The sequence below is a fragment of the Xenopus laevis genome, chromosome 3S (assembly GCF_017654675.1).
Source record: "Xenopus laevis strain J_2021 chromosome 3S, Xenopus_laevis_v10.1, whole genome shotgun sequence".
Classification (NCBI taxonomy): domain Eukaryota; kingdom Metazoa; phylum Chordata; class Amphibia; order Anura; family Pipidae; genus Xenopus; species Xenopus laevis.
Window position 1 is genome coordinate 93,249,418 of NC_054376.1, and position 19,078 is coordinate 93,268,495.

Consider the following 19,078-nt stretch of genomic DNA (forward strand, 5'->3'; position numbering starts at 1 on the left):
GGAATCAATCAGCAGTACATTTAGTAGCACCCAGGAGTCACACAGGAAATCCTATTATCAGGCATTGAACCGGTGACCTTGGCGTCTTTTTTTTTCAAATCTTCATGCTGGATGGGTGACATCATCGCGCCAGCACTGCTACCCACATGGCGGCCATGGGCGCAGTGCCGATGGAGACGGGAGTGCCATTGGATTAATATTTACTCCCTACAATCACAAACTAATCACATTTCACATTACCTCCCTCTAATGCTCCACTCCGCCCCATACATGCATTTTCTGTGACCTGCAAAACCTAAATATTGCATATTTCTCTACTTCTTCTTTCAATTCTCTATACTGTAGTTATGAGCCATTTTTTTTCCAGGCATTGATTTGAGGCAAAATTCTGCATTTCACCATCAGATTTTTTTTGCAAAACTCCAACAAAATTGTTGCAGAGACAAAAAAGTTACCATAAGAAAAAAACTTCAATTGTCTTTAATGCATTTGGAAAAGCCCATTGACTGCAGGTTTGCAAATTGATTTGCCTATTGGCTCATCACTACTCTTCCACTCCTGTTCTACTCCCCTCCCCCACACTCCACCAGGTTCATGTACAATTACCTCTTAAGATATTGTTAAGCACTTCAAATGCAAAAGGCACGCTATAAAGCAATACCTGCACACTAACAATATTACAAGGGGAGGCACATTTATTAACAGTCAACTTTACTAATCTAAACCTAGAACTTTGATCGCTTCTTGTTTGTCATCCATTTATACTTGGTAAACCCAGTGCTACCTAATATTAAACTTGTCTATGACATTGTTTCTCTTTCTCCACTTCAATGTCCATAACATCACACAAATCTCTTTAAGAAATCTCAAATATCGCATCAACAACCCAGGCTAGTACCTTGAAGTTATCTTTGACTTTGCACTCTCCTTCACTCGTCATATATTTTAAACATTACTTTTTGTCATACAAGATGCCACCAAAATTTTAATTAATTCTGTCATCATGTCACCTATTGAGTACTACAACTTTCTATTGATTGCCTTACCAAGCTCAACAAACTTATGACACTTAATATCTTCTCTGAAATTCCCTTTATCAGGCTTTCTCTCACACTTTCAGCTTAGTTTACTGCCATCTAATTTATGATTCCTTTGTTATACACTCTAAGCCTCTTGTCTCCCACTTTGCTGACTCCTGATATTGTCCATCACTGCCCCTTCTGTCTCGTACACACCTGAGCCTTTTAGATTTATTTTAATAAGAAGGGCCCTAATTCCCTTCTGCATTGTCAATATTTGTATGTTACATGTTTCTACATGTTTGAAGTAAAAAGAAAATTATATTGTACAGTACTTTGGCACTGTGAATTATGCTGGCGCTTTATAAATACATGTTATTATATCATTATTTTATCTTAATGAAACACAGGTCATTGCTTGTTATAAAACTTACAAAGAAAACAGAAGAACAATTTACATTTTGATTTGTGACAGTTATTGATTATACTGCTTATGACTAATGATTTACCAGATGGACTGCACAATGTGAAACATTTGCATCACTAATAAGTATAAATATATCAACAGATATCTAACTCCCGTTAATGGATGCAGACAAAACTGTGAATAGCAAACACAACATTTTATATGTTTATATACTTTGGCAGCGATAAATTTTTTTTTTTTGTTTTGGACTTTGCATGTGTTGTAGCTTCTAGGAGGAAAATCAATGCAGAACATAATCTTCTTTCTTTCTTGGTGCCTGCATTGTTCTATAATTGACTAAAACATAACTTAGAAATCTTTGCTTGATTTGTTAGATGCATGGCAATCCATTTGCCATTTTGCCATCTACTCAACTCCCAGAACAATTGTAAAGTGTGCTTCTGTATTCTGAAAGGTTTTATCTGCCTAGTATAATGAATAAACAAGCTAAGAGCTACTTTCTAAACTCTTGCCACTCAAGAGAATAGCTGCTCAAATTAGATGTGATTTTTCTAAATCTGGATGCATTCAGCAAAACAAGAAGCTTTTATCTTTAAATAGAGGAAACCCCACTAGGAAAAAAGAAAAATATAAATCACTGCAGCAAATAGTTTTGAAATACTGTGATTGTTGAGATATTTTAGATTGTTCCAACTCAACAAGAATCTGGTTTTTTTTTTACCTTCCTTTGTTTTTACTTAAAAAAGGTATATTATATATATATATATATATATATATATATATATATATATATATATATATATATATTTAAATTTTCAGAAGAACCAGCACTCCCATATATAAAAAGTATCTGTTTTTATTTCTGTTGCATTCCAACGTTTCGGACCTTTCTCAAGGATCCTATATATGTGTGTGTGTGTGTGTGTGTGTGTGTGTGTGTGTGTGTGTGTGTGTGTGTGTGTGTGTGTGTGTGTGTGTGTCTGGAAGATGCGTATTTTATGATAGATCAATATGAAGATGCTTAATATTTTCAGCATTTTATTATACCTGAAAAATTATAATATATTCATCAATTTGTAGAGAGAGATGCTCTACTGTAAGACACCAAGGGCAGATTTACCTAGGGTCGAATATCAAGGGTTAATTAACCCTCGATATTCGACTGTCGAATGTAAATCCTTCGACTTCGAATATCGAAGTCTAAGAATTTACCGCAAATAGTTCGATCCTAAGCTTATGGGGACCTTCGGTAGGTTTTAGGTGGCGAACTAGGGGGTCGAAGTTTTTGTTAAAGAGACAGTACTTCGACTATCAAATGGTCGAATAGTCAAACGATTTTTAGTTCGAATCGTTCAATTTGAAGTCAAAGTTGTAGTCGAAGGTCGAAGTAGCCCATTCGATGGTCGAAATAGCCAAAAAAACATTCGAAATTCTAAGTTTTTTTTATTCTATTCCTTCACTCGAGCTAAGTAAATGGGCCCCTAACTTGCATTTCCATTCTGTAAATTTGTAGGTGAGGAATAATGAACTAAATACTGTCTGGACTGTGAAGGGATGTTTTATAAACCAAGCAAGAATCTAGTAACTGCTCAAAGATATGAACTGTCACAAAATCCAATGCCGTTTTCTGTTTGTTTTCTCTAATTGACTGACAGCAAAATGCAATGGTCAGGCGGTCATAACAGGGCTGTTGGTTCACATGTCTGTGGCAGCACTTTACATAATTGTCAAATTCAGCTAAACCCACTAAAAATCTTTCCTGTTTTTTTCCATCCCAGTAGTATTTGTTTGGGGACCCGACCCACATTTAAGGAGCAGTAACACAAAAAGTGAAAGTGTTTTAAAGTAAATACATAATATATATAACATCTGAAAAAAGGAGAAAAGGCACACGTTTTACATAGCAGATACGCACAATAGAATACAATGGGTTTAGGTTTTGGTGCAAGAACGAAACCCATTGTATTCTACAGGGTTTATCAGATAATCTTTTATCGGCTTTTTAACCTGTGCCCTTTAGGCCTATTTCAACCTGAATGGCTGACCCAATGGCTATACAGTATCTTATTTATATATTCTAATGCAAAGACACCAGTTTTATCAGTGCAGAGCAACCATACTTTATATTTTAATTACTTTAAAACACTTTCATTTTTGTGATGTAATTGTTCCTGTAGTCCTGGGAGTCGGCTTTTAAGCCCAACAATTTGTTTAGAATTTATTAAAACTTAAATAACTTAGTCTGAAATGACCATAGGAAGGAATTTTTCTAGATCTACCCATTGGTTAGGCATCCTTGACTTAGATATTAGTGTGCCTTGCATAGCTATTCTTATTCACCTATTCCAAGCTACTGTTTTATCCTCATTATTTTATTCTGATTTCCAGTGTTATTTTCTATCCCATACTCACAAACAAAAAATGTTTGTTACTGCTGTGACTTTAAATGCAAATAACATATTGGGGAGAAAAAATTGTGTTGTGTCAAGTATTTGTTATATTACTGGTTTTGTAAGGGCATTGTAAGTATACTCTGTGCAAGAGCAATGTTGCCTAAAGGCTGAAAGGCAGTACAAAGTGTTCTTGCTGTAAAACCTTAAATATTTATAGCAGTCGTATATTTTAGAAATGCATACTGCTCAAACTGACAGAAAATATGCATGGTACTGTAGCTCAGCCAAATTACAATGCCATTACACCTGTGAGGACTCACCCTGGTGGTCTAGTGGGGGTGCGACGGGTATGCCTGTTGCACCCATGTCGGGGATGCCCGCCGTGTCTTTTTGTCTTTGTATGCTGGTTTGTAATGGCACAAGCACAGGCTGTTTCAGGGTTTGACTCTGTGCGGCGCATTATGTCATTGCACACCATCGCAAATTCAAATATTTAAAGGGCTCTCTTCAGGAAATTCATTGACCAAGTAAAGGTCTAAATCTAGTTCCTGGGTGCTATTCTAGTTGTCTTGTCTGTTGCTGATCTTGCCTATTCCTGACTATTGATACTTTGCTGCCTGTCTTGACCTGTTGCTTGTTATTTTGGTGTGTTTGACCGGCCCGTGACCCCAACTACTCCTTCATCTTCTGAATCCGTCTGATTGTTTGACGATTTGGAATATCACACAGGGTATTTGTGTTCACAGTGCATGCACTGAAGGTGTAAAGCAAATTTCCAGTCAGAGCAAGTTCATATCGATGTCCTTGATGTACTTATTAGCCCTTCCCTCTAACAAGTATTACATTGTTTCCAGTACATGTTTTTCATAGCTGCCCAGGACTCTTATTTCTTTCCTGCAAGTTTGACTAGACTTAATTTCACACACTTGAACAACAGTAGGGTAGGTTCACAATGTAAACATTAGCTGATATGAACCCCATTTTAGGATGTTTTCCTTCAGTTGTGAATTTGTCTTCCCTGTATACAGTATCAAGTGTCCTATGTGCAGAAATAAATAACCCCTTATACAATACATGGGGTTTGATGTGTAAGTGTTCCCTAATATCAAGTTTATATCAAATTTACACAGCCACTTCGCACTAATGGTTGATTTTAACGTACTTGTGAAGTCATGAAACATTGCTTAGATTACATATACCCTTGCCAATAGTAATCAAAATCAATAAAATGCTTGAATGGAAACTGCATATGGACAGTGTATATCTGATGGAAAATCTCTAAAAAGGAATATTTAGCTGTGTGCTTTAGGGTCTGTTGCATCATGGGAAACTCACTGTGTCATGTAACTAAACTAAAGTTCTGCACAAAAATGAAGAATTGATCTTTTGTAGTGTTTCAGCCTGGAATCAAAATAGCAACACTACCTGGAATGATAGTTTCCTGTGCAAGTACAAACAGTGAATTGATGTTAATAGAAGATAATTTGTTTTTATCTAAAACTACAGTAACATTAAGGGGGTTATTTATCAAATTCCGAATTTATCTCAATATTTTCTGCTACAAACTCCGATCAAATCCGCTCGGGTTTTTTACACTTATTCATTATTACATTTTCCCCGAAAATTTGCTTTGCGGCAAAAAATCTGATTTTCACTAATTTTTTCGGGACCTTTTCATTCGAATCCACAATTTTTCCGTAGTTTTCACCCGAAAACTTTGGGGTATTGCCCGAAACCCAGCGCACATCAAAAAATTGTTGGGACTTGTCCCATTGACTTATATGCAGCATCGACAGGTCTTCGATGCCGGATTTTCAGATTCTGACTTTTCTGCCCTTGGGGTTTAATAAATTCTGAAAAATTAGTGATTTTTTTAAAAGTCAGATTTTATTTTAAAAAAGTTGCGAATTTATAGTGATGTTTGCATTCAGAGTTTAGTAAATAACCCCCTAAATGTAACATTAAACATAATTTTTACTGTGAGATTAATTATTGGACCAGTGTAATATGGGGTGATCTATTTATCAAAATTCAAATTTGTGTAGTTTTAGAGTTTTTTTTCAAAAACAACTAAACTCACATTTTAAAAAAGCACTACTTTTACTTATTTATTAAAATATCTAAAAGAGTTTTTGTGTTATTAAAAAAAATACAGAAAGCATCAAAGAAAGATTTTACAATTTGTGAACATAATCATCCATTACATTTTTAGCTTTTACAGTGAGAAGTTTTAAAGGGGTGGTTCACCTTCAGATTAACTTCAAGTATGTTATAGAATGGCCAATTCTAAGCAAATTTACAATTGGTCATTATTTATTTTTTTATAGTTTATGAATTATTTGCATTCTCCTCCTGACTCTTTCTAGTGTTCAAAAGGGGGTCACTGACCCCATCTAAAAACAAATCATCTCTAAAGGTACACATTTAGGGGGTTATTTATCAAGGTCCGAATTTATCTCAATATTGGCTGCTACAAACTCCGATCTAACCCGCTTGGGTTTTTAACGCTTATTTATTATTAAATTTTCCCGAAAATTTGCTTTGCGGGAAAAGCTCAGATTTTCAAGATTTTTTCGTGAATTTTCCATGAAACCTCAGAATCTTTCGGAGTTTTCACCCGAAAGCTCTGAAAACATTGTGAAACTGCCCGAAACCCCCGACACAACCAAAGATCAATGGGACTGTTCCCATTGACTTTTATGCAACCTCGACAGGTTTGAGATGCCGTGTTTTTATATCCAGGCTTTTTAGCCCTCAAAATATCGCTCCCTACATCATACTAAAAGTTAACTCAAAGGTGGACAACCCCTTTAATGGGAGTTTTTTGTGGTTTTACAGTTAATAAATAGGGATGTAGCGAACGTCGGAAAAAAAGTTCGCGAACATATTCGCGAACTTGCGCAAAAATGCGAGCGGTTCGCGAACGGTTCGCGAACCCCATAGACTTCAATGGGAAGGCGAACTTTAACATCTAGAAAAGACATTTCTGGCCAGAAAAATGATTTTAAAGTTGTTTAAAGGGTGCAACGACCTGGACAGTGGCATGCCAGAGGGGGATCAAGGGCAAAAATGTATCTGAAAAATCTGCCTGTGTGTGCTTGGAAGAGATAGTGTAGGGGGAGAGCTGTTAGTGATTTCAGGGACAGATGATAGTAAGCTTGCTGGCTAGTAATCTGCTTGATACTGCTCTGTATTGGAGGGACAGAAGTCTGCAGGGATTTGAGGGACATTTTAGCTTAGGTAGCTTTGCTGGCTAGTAATCTACTGTTCTCTTTAAACAACTGCCATACATTGACCTTGTAGGCATTGTTTGCCCAGTTTTTTTGGACGCAGCCACTGAAGCACAGTTGCCAGAAAAAATATGCCATATAAATGCTGAAAATAGTAATTTTTCGCCATACGTTGACCTTGTAGACATTGTTTGCCCAGTTTTTTTGGACGCAGCCACTGAAGCACAGTTGCCAGAAAAATTATGCCATATAAATGCTGAAAATATAAATTTTTTTGGTTGCAGCCACTGAAGCACAGAGGCCAGAAAAATTATGCCATATAAATGCAGAAAATATGCATTTTTTTGGTCGCAGCCACTGAAGCACAGTTGACAGAAAAATTATGCCATATAAATGCTGAAAATATAAATTTTTTTGGTTGCAGCCACTGAAGCACAGAGGCCAGAAAAATTATGCCATATAAATGCAGAAAATATGCATTTTTTTGGTCGCAGCCACTGAAGCACAGTTGACAGAAAAATTATGCCATATAAATGCTGAAAATATAAATTTTTTTGGTTGCAGCCACTGAAGCACAGAGGCCAGAAAAATTATGCCATATAAATGCAGAAAATATGCATTTTTTTGGTCGCAGCCACTGAAGCACAGTTGCCAGAAAAAATATGCCATATAAATGCTGAAAATAGTCATTTTTTGCCATATACGTTGAGTCAACGTATGGCAAAAAATTACTATTTTCAGCATTTATATGGCATATTTTTTCTGGCCTCTGTGCTTCAGTGGCTGCGGCCAAAAAAACTGGGCAAACAATGCCTACAAGGTCAACGTATACACTACTACAGCGGTGGATACGGATTACGTAAAATATATTATGGCTGCTTGAAAAAAGTCACTCCGGTGTTTTTTCTGGAGACGGTAATATTATGGATATTTAGACAGAATGTGAACAAGGTCACACAGCTAGATGGCGGGTTGAAGAAAACAGTGTGCAAATAATGCCTACAAGGTCAACGTATACACTACTACAGCGGTGGATACGGATTACGTAAAATATATTATGGCTGCTTGAAAAAAGTCACTCCGGTGTTTTTTCTGGAGACGGTAATATTATGGATATTTAGACAGAATGTGAACAAGGTCACACAGCTAGATGGCGGGTTGAAGAAAACAGTGTGCAAATAATGCCTACAGGGCAAATAATGCCTAAAAGGTCAACTTATACACTACTACAGCGGTAGTAAAATAAAAAAAAGTAAAATAAAAAAAAATGAATATTAAAAAAAAAAAATTAAAGTTGGTGCTGCTGAACTACTAGGAGCAGCAGATTAGCACACCAGTCCCACTCCCCAACACTGCTAGACTAATAGCACTGGGCTCTTATAGTAGTAGTAGTAGTAAAACAACAAAAAAATAAATAAAAGCAGTCCTTACAAGGACTACTGTTATTGCAGCAGTCAGCAGATGAGATCAGAAGCAGGACAGCTGCCCACTGCAGCTACATACAGAGCACTGCAGTAGAAGGTAGATTACTAGCCAGCAAAGCTACCTAAGCTTAAATGTCCCTCAAACCCCTGCAGACTTCTGTCCCTCCAATAACAGAGCAGTATCAAAACGATTACTAGCCAGCAAACTTTCAACTGTCCCTGAAATCACTAACAGGCAGCAGCTCTCTCCCTACACTATCTCTTCAGCACACACAGGCAGAGTGAAAAAACGCTGCAGGGCTTCGGTTTTTATAGGGAAGGGGAGTGGTCCAGGGGAGAGCTTCCTGATTGGCTGCCATGTACCTGCTGGTCTGGGGTGAGAGGGCAAAAAAAAGCGCCAACAATGGCGAACCCAAAATGGCGAACGTCGCGCGACGTTCGCGAACTTCCGGCGAGCGCGAACACCCGATGTTCGCGCGAACAAGTTCGCCGGCGAACAGTTCGCGACATCTCTATTAATAAATATCTAATTTTTCTTGGTTTTGAGAAATGTGTTAATTACATTATTTTAAGCACTAAAACGTTTGATTTGAAATATTTTTAGATATATCGTTATGCCATTTATGTTCATACTGATAACAGGCAAAGAGTGTTTAGAGAAAGTTACCTCTTTATGATAGTTTCTATTTACATGTACTGAGGCAACCTACATATGCTTTTTACATTTCTATTATAAATAAACCTACCTATTTGGAGTTTTATGGATCATGTAGCTTTAAAAAGAATGTGATAGATAACATTTTGCTCTATTCTATTATTTACCTAAGCCTATCATGCTGTAGATGTGAATTAATATATTATTGTATATGGCTGCTTCATATTTTTCTAAGAAACTCCCACATTTGAAATTAAGAAAATAACTCTGTACCTCTGCATTGAACAAATCTGTTTCACTTACATACCTTTAAGCACCCTGAAATTCACAGAAAAATTCTGAAAGCATGTTTTGTGTACTGTAGCAAAAGTACTGCAGAAAATTCAGTAGATGAAAATCCCCCATGATGTACAGAATCATTGATCATTATGTCGATTGGCCAGAAAAAAAAATCTTCTGGCATTTATAGTCTAACTCAATGAAACTTAAGATTTTTAACTTTTTGTCTAGTTACATGAAATCATACAGTGGGTTATTTTCTGTTGCAATGGGAGATTTTTTGTTTTGTTTATTTTTCAAAATGTACGTTGTCAGAATGGTTAGCTTTCTACAACTCTTGGCTTTGCTCAACACAGTTTTTGGGTGGATTTTGTATAACTTTTTTTGTTCTTTACTTCCAGTTAAAAAATATTCTACTTGTGGTGGGAAAAGTACATTATAAACTCCACTGAGTCAGGGACTGCTGAGGGTAATTAATATTGTCTTTAAAGTAATACATAATATATTGGTACACATAAACAAAATGTTAAAATAAATATACAGTGAAACTTCGATTTTAAGTCCCCTGATTTTAAGTTTTCCTGCATTTTCCATTTTTTATTTGTGGTCCCACCAATTTATAGTGCATTTCAATGGGTGCATTTCCCTGATTTTAAGTAATGTTTTCCCAAATTTTACATCAAAATTGTGTCCTGATCTTTCCAAAAACAGTTTTTTTCCTCTATGAATGTTATTATTTGTGAGGAGGGTTAAATACTAACCAAATGTATATTTTGCCTTGCACATGCCCCCCCATAGTGTAACATTAATGCTGCAATGCTTAACCCTTGTTATTAACAGTAAATATTGTATCTCAAAGTAAAACAGACTCATGTGCTTATATCCTTTTAGTACTTGAAGAAAATGTTACTTCAACACATTTCCTTGATTTTACATTTTCTCGGATTTTACATCATTTTTTCCTGGTCTCCTGAAAAACATAAAATGGGGGTTCTACTGTATGTAGCTGGCGTAATAAGACATATAGGGGCAAATTAACTAAAGGGCAAAGTGACTTAAAACGAAAATTCGCCAGCTTGACGTCATTTCGTGACTTTTGCTGATTTAACGGGCGCTGGTGTAAATTTTCTAGTGAAGGAGATAGACTGTATCGCTAATTCGCACTCTCACGCCAGGCGAACTTTCGTTCTGGTAGATGGACGTAACTACGCAAATTCACTAAGATGCGGATTTTAATGAAGTCCTAAAAAAACGCTGGTGACTTTTCAGTTTTTCAGGGTGATAGGCTGCAAAAGATCGTAATTTTTTTTTTAGGGTACCAGCTTCCCCCCAACATTTCCTAACATATGGCACATAAACTATACACTGGGCTCATATGTAGGGCAATATAACAACTTTATTTTATTTTATTAAGGTTCCCTGGGCTTGTGTAGTGTAATGTATTTGTTGCAACATATACGTCCATTGAAACTTAAATTCCCGCTGTATGCAAATTAGCCAACGCTAGCGCAACTTCGCTTTACTTGCCTAATTAACGCTAGCAAAACTTCGCCATCGTTCGGCGCCCTGGACGCAACTTTGCATTTTAGTGAATCAGCATTGTCCTTTCAAATTTTCGCCTGGTGAAGTGTGGCAATGTGAGTGAAGCCGTCGCTGGCGAATTTCCGGAGGTTAGTGTGCCCCATACAGTACTGAAATAGTACAGAATTTAACTTGTTTAAAGAGCCTTATTAATGACATAGCTTTTATTTAAGTTATTGCGTCTCTTAAATGCATCTCCGTTTCTTTGGGCACTACTGTTGCTTTTTAACCCAACCCAGCTGAATATAATTCTGTAAATCGGGTACATTTTTTAGAATTATTCAAAGTTTTCCATTTTTAAAATACTACAATTCTGTATTATAACATGATGTTAAAGTATAACAGTTGGTACAAATAGGCTGATATAACAGGAAAGTACATCGGTAAGTATAATTTATGTATATAGCACTGTGAGGAAAACGTGATGTTCTTTCCGATCCGTGGAGAGCTTATTTAAGCTTTTCTGCACAGACACAATTTAATTATAGTTGCACCTTGGGCAGAATAATACATTACATCTCTGAAGGGCTGGTTAGTGCAATCTTATTAGATCTTTTGCTTCTGGGATGCAATTTAGTAAAGTTTTCTGCTAAACATATAATTAGTTTTATGTTGATATTCTATACTTGAGCTGTTCAATTTGCAATATGTAGCTCTCCTTTTTTGTAAATATTTTTTTACGAAATGTGATTGTAGATTTGAGTTCTAACGTATACAATGTATTTAAATTGTCATGGGAAAGTATGTTGCATAAGCTGTATGTAACATATGTCTAAAATACATGAGACTGTGTTACTCTCTCAAGCAATCCCAAATGTTATGAGCAATGTATTCTTTAAGATTTGATAGTGTTTCATTATTTTGGCACATAGAAATATTGAACTGGGCATAGCTTTCTGTATGTTAGCTTTTATAAAGTTTTGTTGCTTCATTTATTAAAGTAATTCAATATGGAAACAGAAACCAAGACTTTGATTTTATGATGATCACTTAAGCTCTATGTATATACACTGGCATTCATAATAGTGAAATTGTGGAACACTCATTTCCAGTGAGGTAGGAGAGTGCTACCTTGAAATAAGTACTATAGTAAAGGTCCATAGCACACTCCATAACATGTAAATAAAAATCAAATTTGTTTAACCTACAGTATTTCAAGTTCCTCCTAATTGAAGTGAAAACATTCATATATGTCAAAAGGTACAATTTATATTAACTTTCTGTTTTTAGTGGTTTTGCACAGTTTTAGATTGCGTACACCAGGCTTTTTAGCTCAACAACTTTCTTTGGAGGTCAGAGGGTCAGCCCCCAACTGTCTTGCACTTGTCTATGCACTTGCCCTAGTTATCTAACTACACACTTCCTATATACTGTAGCTATTTAACCTGTTGAGCCAAACAGTGGTATTAGCAAATTCTAAAACTTGTAATTTTTTTAGAAATGTCTAAAATAAGAAACTTAATGGACATTGCAGTACTCAGAGAACTTTTTGAATTTACATCACCTTATAGTCCTGTTTATGTCGGCAATAACATCTTCTATTGAGGAATTTCATTAGGACAATAAAAATATATTCCTGTGATAATTCTTCACAATTGTAACTGAAATGTTGTTAATTTATTAGTATATATCTAGTGCATGTATTACTTTTAACAAATCCATGGATATAATATGTAGGAAGCTAAAAACACATTCCAGCAATTTGTTTGACAAACACATTGTTAATAGAATATGATTAGCATATCTTGATGGCCTACCATCGACTCTCCCAGTAGAAAGCTCCTAGGGGATTAATTATTTCTAAAAGTTATGCATTAGAAGGACTACTGAATAAAATTTTTAAGAATAATGAATCAGTTACTGAAACACGTTTTTTCATTCATTGTGTGAACGATTTATTAAAAGTTGTGTTTTCTCCCAGTGCTGCTTGTGTATGTGGTTTATGTAAAGATGAAACAGAAAGAAGCATAATATATTTGTCTTTTGAAAATGAATCATGCTGTATTTTAAGCATTCAACATAAAGGGGCTGATTTGTACAGACTGAACTGGGAAGTAAGGTTTGCTTATGACTTTTCAAATATTTCTTGATTCTCAGGGATAAGATACCAATGTCAACTTCTTTGAGCAGTTGCACACCACACTGCACACTGTGGGATGGTAGTTTGTAAGGAGTTTTCAAATAAATATAGAATTATATAACTTATAGAATTCGGAGTAGAGGTGAAAGGGACCTGCTGAAGGCAGCAGAGGGGGATGGATGTGCTATATTGTAGATATTGATTATAAAGATATTAGTAGTCCCCCTGGGCTTTGCAAGCCCTGGATAAAAGCCTGCGCCTCATGCTTTTATATGGCCATGTAACTCCTCAATGAATTCTAATATTTATAAATTACAGTAGGTGGTACATTACACACTATATACACTATACATTACACACTATACACACTATATTAATGTCTAAGCAAAGAACATACAGCCGAAGGAAGCATATTGTACACACATGTAGGGACCCATAGGGTTGTGCCCCTATGGTTTTAAATCCCTACACTTCCTGATCTCCCTAGTTCCTGAGCAGATGCCCATGTATCTAGTTGTAATTTGCATAGTTGTATTATTGGCCAAGAGGTGTTGTGACCACATCCTGTCATACTTTGGCTTCTGGTGTCTGACCCATCTGGATGTTTCCAGGGAGCCTGGGTACAAGGCCCAGTTAAGCCAGTTTGCCCTAAAGGGACCTGAACCTCTAGTTTGGAAGTCGGGTAGCAAGGACCCCTTGAATGAGGCTAGTGAGTGTCAGGAATATAATGTTGTAGTACTTTCTAGGAGTGAGGGAAGATAGAAAGAGCAGCTTTGTGCTCCAACAAGGAGGTGTAGCAGGGAGTAGCTTCCTAGGCTGTAAGATTTGCCTACAGTGAAGGGACCACAGTGGATAGGGTGTTAGGCTTTAGGTTCTCCTTCCTGACCACTCCACTGGGTGAGATCCAGACCACGTGTGAGGTATTTCTGCCTGGAGGTATTCTGTACTGCCTTTACTACATCCCCAGGGAATGCACCTGCATCTGCCTCTGATATCCTGTCTGAGCTGTGTGCTAATATATTCTGCAAATGCCTCTTGATGGAAGTAACCTTCGGATAATAACAAATAAAGTTATTCTGTTCTGTTTGATTTGCAAGAACCTCCTGGCACCCATTTCTTTAATGGTTAAAGCACAGTAGCCTGTGGGAGTTGTAGTTGCACCTTCATTTCTTCCACTTTGCGAAGGCCCTGCCTTAAGTGTTACAGTTCAATGTATCCCATGCTCTAGTATACTAGCTGGTGATTAACCCCGTTGGCCTGGATAGTCCAAAAAACATGTTACACACAGTCACATCCTTTGCCCCAAAGTGGGGGGAATATATTCCATCTATTGAACAAGAGGACAAAATATGCACAATGCATGTAATTATGAATAGGACCAGGGTACATGTGAGTTATTTATATTTAAAAAAGAAAGCAAGTATTTAGGAGTGCTCTACCCTCTTATATTCACCTGTGTAGGTCCAGGTGCTAAACTGGAGGACCTTTGCCTGCAAGCTGGGTCAAGTTTCACATCCAATGGAAGAAATCCAGTAGCACACCGGTAGTATTGAAAAAATCTTCAGTGTTTTATTAGCCCATACATATACACAATAGGGCAACGTTTCGGGCCCAACTGGACCCTTTATCAAGCCTGGTAAAACACTGAAGATTTATTCAATACTACCGGTGTGCTACTGGATTTCTTCCAGTTATTTATATTTAGTGATAAGAATTTTTTTCCATATTTCCCTGCAAAAAATAGACGCCAATATATTGTAAACATTTTCAAATTTTCCCTGTTTCATTAATTTTTGACAAAACAAAAGGGACAGATTCACCCATCATTATTAAAGGTATTATGTCATGATTTTTATGATGTAGTTTTTATTTACAAACTACACTGTTTACAATGCAAATAATTCACTCTACAATATAAAATTTCATTCCTGAACCAGTAAGTTTATTTGTAGTTGTAATATTGGTGTGTAGGCAGCCAACTCAAGTCATTTTGCCTGGTCCTGTGCTTTCAGAAAGAGCCAGCACTTCAGGATGGAACTGTTTTCTGGCAGGCTGTTGTTTCTCCTACTCAATGTAACTGATTTATTTTACTAATGGAGACCCTTACTTGTTCGATTACTTTGACTTTTAAGTCCTTAATACCATTATTTGAGCATGCTTTAAAATGTTTGCCAACCGGGGTGGTTTCTTCCTCGTTAGTTATACTTCTAATGTGCTCTCTTATTCTCTCCTTCAACATACGAGATGTATGGCCAACATACTGTTTGTTACATTGTCCGCATTCTAAGAGATATACAACATTTCTGGTGTTTCAATTGTAGAACCCTTTATTCTTAAAAACTTGATTAGATTTAAATTCTGGGCCGGTTAGGATTACTTGACAAGTTTTACATATTTTTGCACCACATTTGTAGGTGCCTTTCACTGTTAACCAATTTTCGGTGGCACGAAACGGGACCGATAAGAGGAGGAGACCTTATCCATAGATTAAATCTTAGGGAGGCTTTTTGGATCCTCAAATTGGAAAACAGGATTCCAAGTGGTCTTAATTATAGACACGATATAAGCTATCTATATTAGAGTTGGATACTGAGTTTCTAGGGTACTCAATGGTAAACTAGTTCTTATAAGAACGGAATAAAAGGCATGCAACTTGTTAAATGAGATCTTAGATAAAAACCTCAACCTAAAGAAACGGAATCTAATATATTTTGACAACCACTTCAAGACATAGATATTTACAATTTGTTTGGTTTTTACCGCATTTTAAGAGTCTTATCTTATATGGTTTCTATGGGAGATGGCCTTTCCACAATTTAGAGCTATCTATATAATTGGTTCCTGGATAACAGATCCCATACTTGCATGTGCACAGATAAATACAGGAGCTATTCTATAAAAGAAACTGCTGCAAAATGTTTAGGAATCAATCATGTGCTTACTGTTTTGTTAGTTAAGTTTGATGGATTCAAAATACATTGATCCATATTGATAAATGTAATTGTCTAAGCCTTAAGGATTTATTTTCAAGACAGTCAAAATACCACTGGTTTAGGATGTCAAATCCCATAGAAGGCTATGGGCAACATTAACATTTTCAAGCTCCTTTAAAGGAGATATAATCAATAGCAATATTGACGGAATCTGCTATTCCATGAATAAAGTTCAATTGATCTATGTCACATTGATTATAATGTTTATGGTTTTATCATTACAGTGCTAAATACCAGTGAACATTGTGGATTGATTGGATTTGATCCTTCCATAACGACCATTAGTAAATCAAAGTTATAGTCTAACCTGCATTCCAATCTAAAATGGGAACAGGTTACCTCTGAATTTGCTGAGGCTTAACAACATAGAATAGCCATGCCAAGTACTACAGAAAATATGTACACTTTTCACCTGTTTGCATTATATACTTCATAGTAGTGATGTTTCTATACAAAAATGGTTAAAATATGAAAGGAACATTATGAAAGAGCATACATTAATAAATCTTTGCATCTGTGCCTAGAATTAATACCAAGTCACACTGATTAAAAAAAATATTTTACATATTGGCGATGGTAAACTGGAGTGCTTATTGAGGCCTGTGAGCAAACACTGTGGCTAATAGACATGTACTGAGCATAGTAATCAAAAAGATTATAAGATGCTAATGATATCGCTCTTCTGAAGTTGCAAATTCACAGTTTACATGATTATACCTGTTAATGAGGCACAAACTACTGATAAACTTAAAATTATATAATTATAAATGTATTACTGAATACATTTGTTATAAAGAATATTTAATGAGAATTGCCTGCAGTATTCTGTCCAGTTTATTATACTGTATTATTTAGAGACCAAAATGTATTAATTTCATTAGATTCTGTTTTTATTAAGATTATATAAGTAGTTTATGCAAGTGTTAACATTCTTCATATTTGTTTGTGCTTGCTAAATCACTTAGGAGCCCATTTACTTAGCTCGAGTGAAGGAATAGAGGAAAAAAACGATTCAAACTAAAAATAGTTTGACTATTCGACCATTCGATAGTCGAAGTACTATCCCCTCTAGTTCACCACCTAAAACCTACCGAAGTCAATGTTAGCCTATGGGGAACGTCCCCATAGGCATTGCTATCTTTTTTTGGTCAAAGAAAAATCGTTTGATCGATGAAATAAAATCCTTCGAATCGAACGATTCGAAGGATTTAATCGTTCCATCGTTCGATTTTTCGTTCGATCGTTTGATCAAAGGAATTGTGGTAAATCCTTCGACTTCGATATTCGAAGTCGAAGGATTTCAATTCGGCAGTTGAATATCGAGGGTTAATTAACCCTCGATATTCGACCTTAAGTACATTTGCCCCATAATGTACAGTATTTGTACTTGCATATAAATAATTTTATAAAAACTTAAATGGGGAAATGTAATATGTTTCTTTACTGCAAAGCATGTGAACATGCACAGTATATGTAATAAAATGTTGCTATCGCTAATAGATTTTTGCTAAAAAAAATTCACGAAACTCCAGAGCAAGTGTTAATGTAAACCATTGCTTAGCGATAATGCGCAATGTAATATTCATCAGCAAATGATTTTACATTGGGAGCAGTACTAAACATTTGCAAAAATGCAATTTTAAAAAACATATCCGATTTTTATTTACATTCCCCCCAAATTGAAATGAATTCATTAATATAAAAAGCGCAAACAAAAAAAGTGCCGAACAATATGCCAAAAAATGTGCTAAAAATATGAATAATTAGAAAACTTAAATTTTTACTTGGCAGGTTTTCATGTTTTTTACACTTGATAAATTTTAAATTTTTAGAGCTTTTAATAAATATAGGAAAACCCCAAATTTTTCTAGATTTGTGGAAAAAAAATCACGATTCGATTGTTAGTAAATGGGTCCCTTAGTCTACCAAAGGGATAGACAGGCAAGATGGTACATTGCAGCTTAAGAAATGTCCTCAGGGTGGTGAATTTTCTTTCGAAAAGGAAAAATATGTAACTGCATGTTTGTAGAAACTATGTTTCAGTTTTTATGATGGCTCTTTATTGACTGCACCAAAACTAATTATTACTCACTTCATTTGAAAGTTTCTTGTAAGAATCAATAATCCCGTAGACATGCTTGGCAATAATGAAAGAAATAATTTCCAATTTATATCTGTTCACTCATAAATATAAAAAAGTGTTTAAGACCAGTTGGTGGCATTTAAAAGTGCTGCAGCTGTTCATTGTTCACTTAATTTCACCAGTCATTAGGTCACGGAAAATGGTTTGTCTTTCAATCAATATTTTTTAATTTATGGCCTTGAATACAATGATAATAGCTTCAGGTCTTAAAGTGCTTCCTCGTGTATTTGTCATGTAATAATCTAAAATGTGCTGCAAGGTAAAAAAAAGCACGTGTTGAGTCAATATGCATGCACATAGTTGAAATGCACTCTGTAACAGGGCATGAGTAAGGTCATATGATGACCCAGGACCCAGTCCTCGTAAGCTCTGTTTCTTACACTTGTGTTAATGTTATCCACTTTTTATCTACCCATTTATTTTTGCCTCCCCCATACTCTTTTCCTTCTTTTTGTTTAGCTCACCATTTCCTTATATATATATATATATATATATATATATATATATATATATATATATATATATATATATATATATATATATATATATATATATATATATATACAGTATACACATATGATAGAAAGAGGTGCACTCACAATTCTTGTGCACTGGATAAAGTTTACAGATACTTGTGAATGCAGATTCCTATAAAATTTAGATGTATATACAGTATATATATATATATATATATATATATATATATATATATATATATATATATATACAGTATACACATATGATAGAAAGAGGTGCACTCACAATTCTTGTGCACTGGATAAAGTTTACAGATACTTGTGAATGCAGATTCCTATAAAATTTAGATGTATATACAGTATATATATATATATATA